The sequence below is a fragment of the Heptranchias perlo genome, chromosome 12 (genome assembly GCF_035084215.1).
Source record: "Heptranchias perlo isolate sHepPer1 chromosome 12, sHepPer1.hap1, whole genome shotgun sequence".
NCBI lineage: Eukaryota > Metazoa > Chordata > Chondrichthyes > Hexanchiformes > Hexanchidae > Heptranchias > Heptranchias perlo.
In genome coordinates, this window is record NC_090336.1 from 21,711,192 (window position 1) to 21,725,346 (window position 14,155).

At 44.6% G+C, this 14,155-nt stretch overlaps 1 protein-coding gene across 1 annotated transcript in view; it reads left to right on the top strand.

Moving 5' to 3' along the window:
- The window catches only part of gtf2h1 (general transcription factor IIH, polypeptide 1), an 82,135-nt gene that overhangs the window by 770 nt on the left and 67,210 nt on the right, over positions 1-14,155 (top strand). The window lies entirely within an intron of this gene.

Sequence of the window (14,155 nt, forward strand, 5' to 3'; positions counted from 1 at the left end):
CGGAATAGAGTGTACATCTAACAGTGCCAGTGTACCCGGAATAGAGTGTACATCTAACAGTGCCAGTGTACCCGGAATAGAGTGTACATCTAACAGTGCCAGTGTACCCGGAATAGAGTGTACATCTAACAGTGCCAGTGTACCCGGAATAGAGTGTACATCTAACAGTGCCAGTATACCCGGAATAGAGTGTACATCTAACAGTGCCAGTGTACCCGGAATAGAGTGTACATCTAACAGTGCCAGTGTACCCGGAATAGAGTGTACATCTAACAGTGCCAGTGTACCCGGAATAGAGTGTACATCTAACAGTGCCAGTGTACCCGGAATAGAGTGTACATCTAACAGTGCCAGTGTACCCGGAATAGAGTGTACATCTAACAGTGCCAGTGTACCCGGAATAGAGTGTACATCTAACAGTGCCAGTGTACCCGGAATAGAGTGTACATCTAACAGTGCCAGTGTACCCGGAATAGAGTGTACATCTAACAGTGCCAGTGTACCCGGAATAGAGTGTACATCTAACAGTGCCAGTGTACCCGGAATAGAGTGTACATCTAACAGTGCCAGTATACCCGGAATAGAGTGTACATCTAACAGTGCCAGTGTACCCGGAATAGAGGGTACATCTAACAGTGCCAGTGTACCCGGAATAGAGTGTACATCTAACAGTGCCAGTGTACCCGGAATAGAGTGTACATCTAACAGTGCCAGTGTACCCGGAATAGAGTGTACATCTAACAGTACCAGTATACCCGGAATAGAGTGTACATCTAACAGTGCCAGTATACCCGGAATAGAGTGTACATCTAACAGTGCCAGTGTACCCGGAATAGAGTGTACATCTAACAGTGCCAGTGTACCCGGAATAGAGTGTACATCTAACAGTGCCAGTGTACCCGGAATAGAGTGTACATCTAACAGTGCCAGTGTACCCGGAATAGAGTGTACATCTAACAGTGCCAGTGTACCCGGAATAGAGTGTACATCTAACAGTGCCAGTGTACCCGGAATAGAGTGTACATCTAACAGTGCCAGTGTACCCGGAATAGAGTGTACATCTAACAGTGCCAGTGTACCCGGAATAGAGTGTACATCTAACAGTGCCAGTATACCCGGAATAGAGTGTACATCTAACAGTGCCAGTGTACCCGGAATAGAGTGTACATCTAACAGTGCCAGTGTACCCGGAATAGAGGGTACATCTAACAGTGCCAGTGTACCCGGAATAGAGTGTACATCTAACAGTGCCAGTGTACCCGGAATAGAGTGTACATCTAACAGTGCCAGTGTACCCGGAATAGAGTGTACATCTAACAGTACCAGTATACCCGGAATAGAGTGTACATCTAACAGTGCCAGTATACCCGGAATAGAGTGTACATCTAACAGTGCCAGTATACCCGGAATAGAGTGTACATCTAACAGTGCCAGTGTACCCGGAATAGAGTGTACATCTAACAGTGCCAGTGTACCCGGAATAGAGTGTACATCTAACAATGCCAGTGTACCCGGAATAGAGTGTACATCTAACAGTGCCAGTGTACCCGGAATAGAGTGTACATCTAACAGTGCCAGTATACCCGGAATAGAGTGTACATCTAACAGTGCCAGTGTACCCGGAATAGAGTGTACATCTAACAGTGCCAGTGTACCCGGAATAGAGTGTACATCTAACAGTGCCAGTATACCCGGAATAGAGTGTACATCTAACAGTGCCAGTGTACCCGGAATAGAGTGTACATCTAACAGTGCCAGTGTACCCGGAATAGAGTGTACATCTAACAGTGCCAGTATACCCGGAATAGAGTGTACATCTAACAGTGCCAGTATACCCGGAATAGAGTGTACATCTAACAGTGCCAGTGTACCCGGAATAGAGTGTACATCTAACAGTGCCAGTGTACCCGGAATAGAGTGTACATCTAACAGTGCCAGTGTACCCGGAATAGAGTGTACATCTAACAGTGCCAGTATACCCGGAATAGAGTGTACATCTAACAGTGCCAGTATACCCGGAATAGAGTGTACATCTAACAGTGCCAGTGTACCCGGAATAGAGTGTACATCTAACAGTGCCAGTATTCCCGGAATAGAGTGTACATCTAACAGTGCCAGTGTACCCGGAATAGAGTGTACATCTAACAGTACCAGTATACCCGGAATAGAGTGTACATCTAACAGTGCCAGTATACCCGGAATAGAGTGTACATCTAACAGTGCCAGTATACCCAGAATAGAGTGTACATCTAACAGTGCCAGTATACCCGGAATAGAGTGTACATCTCACAGTGCCAGTGTACCCGGAATAGAGTGTACATCTAACAGTGCCAGTATACCCGGAATAGAGTGTACATCTAACAGTGCCAGTGTACCCGGAATAGAGTGTACATCTAACAGCCAGTGTACCCGGAATAGAATGTACATCTAACAGTACCAGTATACCCGGAATAGAGTGTACATCTATCAGTGCCAGTGTACCCGGAATAGAGTGTACATCTAACAGTGCCAGTGTACCCGGAATAGAGTGTACATCTAACAGTGGCAGTATACCCGGAATAGAGTGTACATCTAACAGTGCCAGTGTACCCGGAATAGAGTGTACATCTAACAGTGCCAGTGTACCCGGAATAGAGTGTACATCTAACAGTGCCAGTGTACCCGGAATAGAGTGTACATCTAACAGTGCCAGTATACCCGGAATAGAGTGTACATCTAACAGTGCCAGTGTACCCGGAATAGAGTGTACATCTAACAGTGCCAGTGTACCCGGAATAGAGTGTACATCTAACAGTGCCAGTATACCCGGAATAGAGTGTACATCTAACAGTGCCAGTGTACCCGGAATAGAGTGTACATCTAACAGTGCCAGTATACCCGGAATAGAGTGTACATCTAACAGTGCCAGTATACCCGGAATAGAGTGTACATCTAACAGTGCCAGTGTACCCGGAATAGAGTGTACATCTAACAGCCAGTGTACCCGGAATAGAGTGTACATCTAACAGTACCAGTATACCCGGAATAGAGTGTACATCTAACAGTGCCAGTGTACCCGGAATAGAGTGTACATCTAACAGTGCCAGTGTACCCGGAATAGAGTGTACATCTAACAGTGCCAGTGTACCCGGAATAGAGTGTACATCTAACAGTGCCAGTGTACCCGGAATAGAGTGTACATCTAACAGTGCCAGTGTACCCGGAATAGAGTGTACATCTAACAGTGCCAGTGTACCCGGAATAGAGTGTACATCTAACAGTGCCAGTGTACCCGGAATAGAGTTTACATCTAACAGTGCCAGTGTACCCGGAATAGAGTGTACATCTAACAGTGCCAGTGTACCCGGAATAGAGTGTACATCTAACAGTGCCAGTATACCCGGAATAGAGTGTACATCTAACAGTGCCAGTGTACCCGGAATAGAGTGTACATCTAACAGTGTTAGTGTACCCGGAATAGAGTGTACATCTAACAGTGCCAGTATACCCGGAATAGAGTGTACATCTAACAGTGCCAGTATACCCGGAATAGAGTGTACATCTAACAGTGCCAGTATACCCGGAATAGAGTGTACATCTAACAGTGCCAGTGTACCCGGAATAGAGTGTACATCTAACAGTGCCAGTGTACCCGGAATAGAGTGTACATCTAACAGTGCCAGTGTACCCGGAATAGAGTGTACATCTAACAGTACCAGTATACCTGGAATAGAGTGTACATCTAACAGTGCCAGTGTACCCGGAATAGAGTGTACATCTAACAGTGCCAGTATACCTGGAATAGAGTGTACATCTAACAGTGCCAGTGTACCCGGAATAGAGTGTACATCTAACAGTGCCAGTGTACCCGGAATAGAGTGTACATCTAACAGTACCAGTATACCCGGAATAGAGTGTACATCTAACAGTGCCAGTATACCCGGAATAGAGTGTACATCTAACAGTGCCAGTGTACCCGGAATAGAGTGTACATCTAACAGTACCAGTATACCCGGAATAGAGTGTACATCTAATAGTACCAGTATACCCGGAATAGAGTGTACATCTCACAGTGCCAGTATACCCGGAATAGAGTGTACATCTAACAGTGCCAGTATACCCGGAATAGAGTGTACATCTAACAGTGCCATTGTACCCGGAATAGAGTGTACATCTAACAGTACCAGTATACCTGGAATAGAGTGTACATCTAATAGTAACAGTATACCAGGAATAGAGTGTACATCTAACAGTACCAGTATACCCGGAATAGAGTGTACATCTAACAGTGCCAGTATACCCGGAATAGAGTGTACATCTAACAGTGCCAGTGTACCCGGAATAGAGTGTACATCTAACAGTGCCAGTGTACCCGGAATAGAGTGTACATCTAACAGTGCCAGTATACCCGGAATAGAGTGTACATCTAACAGTGCCAGTGTACCCGGAATAGAGTGTACATCTAACAGTGCCAGTATACCCGGAATAGAGTGTACATCTAACAGTACCAGTATACCCAGAATAGAGTGTACATCTAATAGTACCAGTATACCCGGAATAGAGTGTACATCTAATAGTACCAGTATACCCGGAATAGAGTGTACATCTAACAGTGCCAGTGTACCCGGAATAGAGTGTACATCTAACAGAGTGGCTCTATACCCTGAATGGAGTGTACATATAATAGTCTGTCAGTGTACCTAGGAAAGAGTATAGATTGAACAGTTCGGTCATATACTCAGGATATGACAGTGCATCAATTTACTAGAATGGAACCTTCATGTAATGATATGCCTGTTTAACCAGGATAAAGTGTTTATCTAACAGTGTGCCAGTATATCTGGAATAGAGAACACATGCAACAGTATGTTGATATATACTGGATAGACTGTACATGTACTAGTGTGCAGTATATCACACTGTTTGGCAGTTGACCTACAATTGAGTGAAGATCAAACAGTTTACCCAGGATAGAGTGTACATTAAACAGCATAGCAATATGCCTGGGGTTGAATATCGATCTAGTAGTGTGCCAGTACAGCTGGTATGGAGTGCACCTCTAAAGTTGTGCCATTATACCCAGAATAGAGTGTACATTGAACAGTGGGCTGGTATACCTGCAATGAGTATATAGGTAACAGTATGCCAGCATACCTGGGATAGAGCACGTACACAACAGTGCACCAATATACCCAGGACAGAACATACATCGAACAATATGCCCGTATAATGGGATAGAATGCAGATTAGTGTGCCAGTACACCACAATAGTATACAGTCAACAGTGTGCCAGTATACATGGGATAGAGTGTACATCTCATACATCGTTTAAAACATCATACATAGACTATTGCTTTAATGAAATTTTGGTTACAACAGTACAGCAATGTAAAAGAATACTTGCTGAAAGGGGGAGGAGACAGAGGCACATAGACACTGTAGTTTCCTGGTAGGATGGCCTTGTATTTGATCCTATTTTCTCTGGTCATCTGCTGTTGCAGAGGTACAGCGTTGTCACAAGAAGAACTATACTTCAACTGTATCTAGCTGCATCAGCGCTGTGACTTGCTTAAACCCCGTAGTCGTAGACTAGACTGCTTTGAGGTCTTGGACAAAATGGCCATAATGAATGTTAAGACTTCACAATTAAGGAGAATAGTGTCAAACTGGGTAGTGCAGTGGGTTAGATACTGGCCTTTCACCCTGGGACCTGGGTTCAAATCCAGTCCAGAATGCTGGGATTAAAGACTTTTCAATCTGCTGGCTGTAAGGGTCCTATGTGAAATTAATTTGGGCCATCTCAGTCTAGTTCCCAGTGGACACGAGCCTACAGTGCAGACCTGGCACTAACTGACAATCTTAGTCAGCGAGGCCACAATTATGGAACGTGGGGAAGAGGGGGGTGTCATACTGGTGCAGGAGGGGGTGCTCTTGAGGTTGGAGATGAGGCATGTTGTGGGGGTAGAGTAGAGGGAGTCTTACTCTGTATCTGGCTGTGTTATACCTGACACGAATGCATGATACTGACAGAGTATATCTGAAAGAGAAGAGTTCAATTCTCCAGCACCAGCATCCCTCACGTTGATGAACACAAAAGAAAATTAAAAATTAAGGCAAGCGAATGAGGTAGAAATGCTTCTGTTGTCAGATTTTTGTACCTCTACTGTAGTAGGCGGATGGAGAAAATGGTAATTCAGACAGGAACGTCGCCAGTAACAACAGCTTGCATTTATAGTGTTCCACATTTTAGAAAAGTGTCTGATAACCATAAAGTGTGGAGAAGGAAGACAAAATGAGCACTGAGCAGGAAAGGAAAGTTTAGGCAGCTGGAATTAGGGGGTTTGTGCCAAAAAAAGTGAGAGAAAATTTTTGAGAGGAGACTTTTAAAAGCGGGAAGGGAGATGGTAAGGCAGAAGGATTTACAGAGGGCAGGTGGCTGAAGGAGCAGCTGGTAAATGAGAAACAAGGAACAGGCAGTACCAGAGGACTGCAGGGTGCAAGCATAGATATACATAGAAATTACAGCATGGAACTAGGCCATTCGGCCTAACAGTCCATGTTGGTGTTTATCCTCCACATAATCAGTAGTTCTAATCCCATGTACCCACCCTGTTTCCATAATCTCTTTATCCTCTTTTCCTTCAACCACCCATCTAACCTATTCTTAAATGTAGACATGATCTCTGCTTCAATCACTAACTCTGGTAGTTCATTCCACAGTCTCGCAGCCCTTTTGTATAAAAAAATTCTCTTGCCCTCTGCCCTAAATACCTTACATTTAATCATATCTGTCTCTCGTTCTAGACTTCTCAACAATTGGAAACAATCTGTTTCTATCTACCCTATCCCATCCCTTCATAATTTTAAAAGCTCTGATCAAATCACTCTGTAATCCCTTCTGTTCTAATTAAAACAGCATTAATTTTTCAAGTCTTCCTTGGTATTTATATTTCCTCACACCAGACTGCTTTTTAGTGAATTTGTGCTCTACTCTATTGCCTCAACATCCTTCCAATAGTGTGGAGTCCAAAACTGAACACACTATTCCAATGTGGTCTTACTAAAGTTTTATGTTGATTCACCATTACATCTCAGCTTATGTATTTTATACCTCCTGCCCTAAGCCCATCTCCTAGTTGTAGAGCTGTGACACAGATGCCATGGTGGTCCTTTAACACATAATGCTGATCATTGTCAAATATTGTCTCATGAACTGGTACATTAGTGAAGATCCAGGTTTTTCTTCACTCATGTTCAACATTAATGTTTGTTTGATTCTTCGTATTGAAGTAGCTGTGGATCTTCATTGTAAATGCTCAGGCAAGACTGTTAGACCATCTTCAGTTACTCTACAGTCCAGAAAACTTTCCCTCTTCGGTAAGGGTGCAGCAGCTTCCCAGGAACATGGAGATGAAGGAGGCCGCAAGGACAAAGAGGCATTTAAAAACAAGGATGTAGATTTGAAGTTAGAAATTGATGTGAGGGCTACAGAGGTCCAGTGAAGCCTGCTGATGGAAGTGCAGGGCTTTGAGTGGGTAAGGATGTGGACAGCAGCATTCCAAGTGAATTGTAATTCAGGAGGGCAATAGAGGGAAGGCCAGCTGGAGAATATTAGAGCTTGAGCCTCAAAGTGATAAACGCACGGATTAGAGTTTTGGCAGCAGTAGGGAGAGGTGGGGGTGGAGGCGGGTGATGTTTTGAAGGTGGAAGAAGTGTGTATTGGTTATGGCACAGATGTGGGAAAGAAACTAAGTATTGGATTAAGCAACAAGCCAAGATTCTGAGCTACCTGACTTGGCCTGAGATGGCAATCAAGAAATTAATGAATTTAAGAGGAGGGGGACATGTGAGCTGATGGCACCTAAAAATGATGGCTTCAGTTTTGCTTACATTGAGTTAGAGGAAATTATGATTCATTTTGATGTTAGACAGGCAGTTGGAAGATTGATTTAATAGCCTTGAAATCAAAAGACAAGGTGTAATGATAAAGCTGCATGTTATCACCATACATATATACCCGACAATGTGGAAAATTGCCCAGGTATGTCCTGTCCACAAAAAGCAGGACAAATCCAATCCAGCGAATTATCGTTCCATCAGTCTACTCTCAACCATCAGCAAAGTGATGGAAGGTGTCGTCGACAGTGCTATCAAGCAGCACTTACTCACCAATAACCTGCTCACCGATGCTCATTTCGGGTTCCGCCACGACCACTCGGCTCCAGACCTCATTACAGCCTTGGTCCAAAGATGGACAAAAGAGCTGAATTCCAGAGGTGAGGTGAGAGTGACTGCCCTTGACATCAAGGCAGCATTTGACTGAGTGTGGCACCAAGGAGCCCTAGTAAAATTGAAGTCGATGGGAATCAGGGGGAAAACTCTCCAGTGGCTGGAATCATACCTAGCGCAAAGGAAGATGGTAGTGGTTGTTGGAGGCCAATCATCTCAGCCCCAGGACATCGTTGCAGGAGTTCCTCAGGGCAGTGTCCGAGGCCCAACCATCTTCAGCTGCCTGACGGCGGGAGGTCGGGGGGCTGCCTGACGGCGGGAGGTCGGGGGGCTGCCTGGCGGCGGGAGGTCGGGGGGCTGCCTGGCGGCGGGAGGTCGGGGGGCTGCCTGGCGGCGGGAGGTCGGGGGGCTGCCTGGCGGCGGGAGGTCGGGGGGCTGCCTGGCGGCGGGAGGTCGGGGGGCTGCCTGGCGGCGGGAGGTCGGGGGGCTGCCTGGCGGCGGGAGGTCGGGGGGCTGCCTGGCGGCGGGAGATCGGGGGCTGCATGGTGGTTGAGGACAAAGGGTGGATTTATATTTCATAAAAACGTCACTGTCTTCAAGCAGTTCTGGTACAGCTACTCTTACTTCGTCATTGATTTTGCTTCTTTAATCCCCTCTCTTACCCAAGGCTTCAATCTTTTCATCTTTCTTTGATTTTTTTTTTATCCTTTCACTCCCACTTTTTAATTTTTGCTCCCGTCTTTCATTCTTGTTTTATATGCTATAGTTCTTTTCACTGAATGCCTCAGCTCTTATGCTGTCCCACTCTGCTGTAGTTTTTCCTACTGTAATATTTTTTCTTAATTTTTTAAAAAAGTTTTTCCTTAGTGCCAAATGATTGTGTATAACTATGGGCAACAACATTTCTGAAAATGTGATGTCTGTCAGCCCTCTTAATTCTTAGAGCATCATTGAGGAACTGGCCACAGCTCTCTCCCTCTGTAGCCTTTTTGTAAAATTGAGAATTTTTGACTTCACAATTTTTTTTCAAACATTCAGACCTCTCACCCAGGCTCCTTCCCCAGCATCGACCCTGCATTGATCTCCCACAGGTGAGCTGCAAATGCAGCTGTGCCTTTCTTTCTTTGCCTGTTTTCTCCCATCCTCTCCTGGGATAAGGTTCCACTGGCTGTGACTGTTCTCCAGTATCTCACCCCGATGGTCATTCTTCATACATTAACCTTGAGCATTGGTGCACCGTATTGAACCATACTGGGCATCACATACCTCCCATGGCTTCGCCTCTCTCAGTCTTGCTAAACCTCCTCCTGCTGTACAACCCTTCAAGATCTCTGAGCTCCTGCAATTCTGGCCTCTTGTGCATCCCCGATTTTCATTGCTCCACCATTGGCGGCCATGCCTTCAACTGTCTAGGCCCTAAAGCCCTGGAATTTCCTCCCTAAACCTCTCTGCCTCTCCTCCTTTAAGATGCTCCTTAAACCCTGCCTCTATGACAAAACTTTTGGTCACCTGTCCTTATGTGGCTCAGTTTCAAATTTTGTTTGATAACGCTCCTGTGAAGTGCCTTGGGACGTTTTACTACATTAAAGGCGCTATATAAATGTAGATGGTTGTTCTGATTGTTATCTAGTGATGCTGACGAGTGAGGACAGTCAGGCTGGGCTGTGTCTTGCTTCATGTTTGAATTGCCTGCTGACACTCATTTTTGATACTTATTAACTGTTTGAGCTTCAGTTTTGTGGTTTATGACATGAGGACCAATTAATTGAATTGACTGTCGGCTATACTCATAGAAATCATAGAAGTTTATAGCACAGAAGTAGCCATTTGGCCCACTGTGTCTCTGCTGGCTCTTTGTTAGAGCAATCCAAAACTAACTCCACTGCCGCACTCTCCCAATAACTCGGTACCTTGCTGTGCTTTAAATATTTATCCAATTTTCCCTTAAAAGATGCAATGGTCTCCACCTCAACCGCCCCCGTGAGAAAGCATTCCTTGCTCCAACAGTCCTCTGTGTAAAGAAATTTCTGCTAATCTCTCTTCTCACTCTTAGTGACAATTCTAAATTGACGCACCCTTGTCAACGACTCCCCAACCAAAGGAAATAGCCTTTCCCTATTCATTCTATTAAAGTCCTTAATAATTTTAAAAGCCTTTTTACATCTCCTCTTAGCCTTCTCTGCTTCAGTGGAAATAGTCGCAGTGTCACAAGTCTCGCCTCAAAACTACAGTTTTCCATTCCTGGCATCATCTTGGTAAATCTACGCTGTACCCTCTCTATGGCTTTAATGTCCTTTCTATAAGGGGGTGCCCAAAACTGCACACAGCACTTTAACTGTACCCTAATGTTTGTCCAAATTTATCACAACTACCTTATTACTTACTGTTGGTTTTCTTTATGGCTTTATCTACCTGTATCTGCACTTTCAGGACATTAAGTTTTTGATCGGCTAGGTCTCTGTTAATCCACACCCTTGAGAGTCTTTCTATTAATTGTATACTCCCATTCCTTGTTTTTCCTCTCTAAATGTATTACCTCACATTCTCCACATTAAGTTGCATCTGCCACCTGCCAGCCCATTCTGCTAACCCGTCTGTTGTTCTGAAATCTTTTATATTCTTCTTAACTAGTTGGCAAGCCCCCTATTTTTGTGTAAATTTTGAGATTGTGTTCCCTATGCCCCAGTTCAAATCATCTACATATACTGAGAACCAAAGTGCATTGAGACCTGACCCCAGAGTATACCACCTCCAACCCTTCTCCAGTCTGAGCAACACCCATTTACCATAACTTTATTTTCTGTCCCATCAACCATCTTTCTGTTCATGCTGCTATATTTCCTTCTATACCATATACTTGAACTTCGCTTGAAACACCTTTATTGAATGCAGTTTGAAAATCTATATACACTACATCTACTACATTCCCTTTATCCAATCAGTCACTTCAAAAAAACTTTATTAAATTTGTGAATCATTACAGGCCTTTAGCAAATCCAACCTGGCTGTCCTTGATTAGCTCATGCATTTCTAAATGCTTCCTAACTTTATCTCAAATTATGGATTCCAAAAGTTTGCATACAACTGATGTAAGACTATTTTATAGTTACCTTGTTAATCCTTTCCAATCTTGAACAGAGTTGTTGCATTGGCTATCTTTCAGTTCCCCAGCACAATTTGTATATCTGAGGAGGATTGAAAAATTGTGGCCAGACCCTCAGCTATCTCCTTTCTAACTTTTTTCAACAGCATGCTACCAGGGCCCATTGACATATCCACCCTGAGTACTGCTAATTTTTGCAGAACCAATTCCTTTCCTACAGTTAGCTCTATCACTTATTCTATATCCTCCTCTAGTACAACTATGTTCTCCCTTCCACCATCATTTGTAAAACAAAAAGTGCAAAATATTTATTTAATGTCTCTGCCATACTTTCATTTTCCACCCTTAAGATTCCCTCCTTCGTTCCTGAGCGGTCCTACCCACTTTTTAATAATTCTTTTACTTTTTATTAATTTGCAAGAACCTATAATATTTCCATTGTTATCTGCTAGCATTTTTTCATAGTCTCTTTAAGCCATTCAAATCTCTCTGTCCACATTCTCACTACACTTTCTATATTCCTTGTGATTTTCATTAGTAATGTTAGCTCTAACTTTATCATATGTCTTTTTAAGTTTGTTTAGTTTTAATCCCTTTATTTATCCATGGAACTCTATTCTTTGATGCACCTTCTTTTCGTCTTATATATTTATTTGATGTTCTATCCATCTCATATTTGAAGATTTCTCTCTGCTGATCCATTGCTCTGTTTGCTAATCTCTCTCTGCAGGAGAGAGGTGTGACAGACTCTCTGACTGAAAGGTGAAATAGTTTTGCAATGACAAAGGTTGATTATCTGACAGTACGAGGCTGCTGAGTTGCAGTATTTGATGGGCCGCGTCAACTGCCACCACTATGGTGGTAGTAGCACGTTCTGGTATTGCCACCGTCAGGATGTGGGAGGACAGTACTCATCCAACCCTTTGGACTGTGTAATTTGATCCAGTCTGTTGCAGAGTAATTCAAATTCTCTGGAATATGTCATTTGATCCAGTCATTGTCAGGCTACAGAATTCAGACAAGACACAGTGCTAACACTGCTGATTTCAGAAAACAGACAACTTTAACACTACCGAGTTCAGAGAACTCACAGTGCTAATACTGTCGAGTTCAGAGAATGCACACTGCTGACTACCACGTTCAGATAGGAAGGTGTGAGGCCGTGGAGGGATTTCAACATGAGGATGAGAATTTTAAAATCAAGGTGTTGGTGGACCAGGAGCCAATGTAGGTCAGTGAGAACAGGGGTGATGGGTGAACAAGACTTGCTGTGAGTTAGGATACTTGCAGCAGAGTTTTGGATGAGCTCAAGTATATTGAGGGTGGAAGATGGGAGGCTGGCCAGGAGAGCATTGGAATAGTCAAGTCTAGAGGTAATAAAGGCATGGATGAGGGTTTCAGCAGCGGATGAGCTGAGGTAGGGGCAGAGACGTGCAATTTTACAGAGGTGGAATTAGGCGGTCTTGGTGATGGAACGGATATGCAGTTGGAAGCTCATCCCTGGGTCAGATAGGATGCCAAGGTTGCGTATGGTCTGGTTCAACCTCAGACAGCGGCCAGGGGAAGGGATGGAGTCAGTGGCTAGGGAATAGAGTTTGTGGCGGGGACCGAAGACAGTGGCTTTGGTCTTCCCAATATTTAGTAGGAGGAAATTTTTGCTGATGGACAAGCAGTGTGACAAATCAGTGGAGAGGTCGAGGGAGGTGGTGGTGAGGTAGAGCTGGGTGTTGTCAGCGTACATGTGGAACCTGACTTGTTTTTGGATGATTTCACTGAGGGGCAGCATGTAGATGAGAAATAGGAGGGGGCCAAGGACAAATCCTTGGGGGACTCCAGAGGTAACGGTGCTGGAGTGGGAAGAGAAGCCATTGCAGATAATTCTTTGGCTATGACTGGATAGGTAAGAATGGAACTAGAAAGGCGATGTCCCACCCAGCTGGATGAGGGGTGTTGGAGGAGGATGGTGTGGTCAACCATGTCAAAGGCTGCAGACAGGTCGAGAAGGATGAGGAGGGATAGTTTACCGTGGTCACAGTCACATAGGATGGCATTTGTGATTTTGATAAAGGCCTTTTCAGTACCGCAGCATGAGCAGAAACCTGATTGGAGGAATTCAAACATGTAGGAAACATGGGCATGCACTTGGGAGGCGACAACACGATCAAGGAGTTTGGAGAGGAAAGGGAGGTTTGAGATGGGGCGGTAGTTTGCAAGGACAGAGGGATCAAGGGTGGGTTTTTTGGGGAGGGGGTGATGACAGCAGATTTAAAGGGGAGGGGGACAGTACCTGAGGAGAAGGAACCGTTAACAATTTCAGCTAACATGGGGGCCAGGAAGGGAAGTTGAGTGGTCAGCAGTTTGGTAGAAATAGGGTCAAGGGAGCAGGAGGTGGGTCTCATGGTCCAGATGAGCTTCGAGAGGGCTTCGGGAGAGATAGGAAGAGAAACTAAAGAAAGATGTGACCAGGGTAAGAGAGAGTAATGGTTTTAATGCAACAAGGTGGAGGTGAGGGTGTGATTGAGCAAAACGGTTGCTGCAGAAATGTCCTGGTGAATGGAGGGCCAGAGGCCAGACAATTGGGAATTTGAAAGTGTCGTTGTAAGTGACTTGGGGCAGAGTTTTTTCCAGGGACGAACGCAGAAGGAAATGGGATTGGGAGGGGGAAGGGAGAAGGGAGATGTGGGTGGAGAGGGATACAAGGAAGTGATCAGAGATGGCCTTATCAGTGATTGACACGATGGGAGCATAAGGACAACGTGAGATGGCAAGGTGGGGGGCGGGGGGGGGTTGCCGTGAATATGGGTAGGGGAGTTTATGTGGAGGAGAAATTGAGAGGATAGGAGG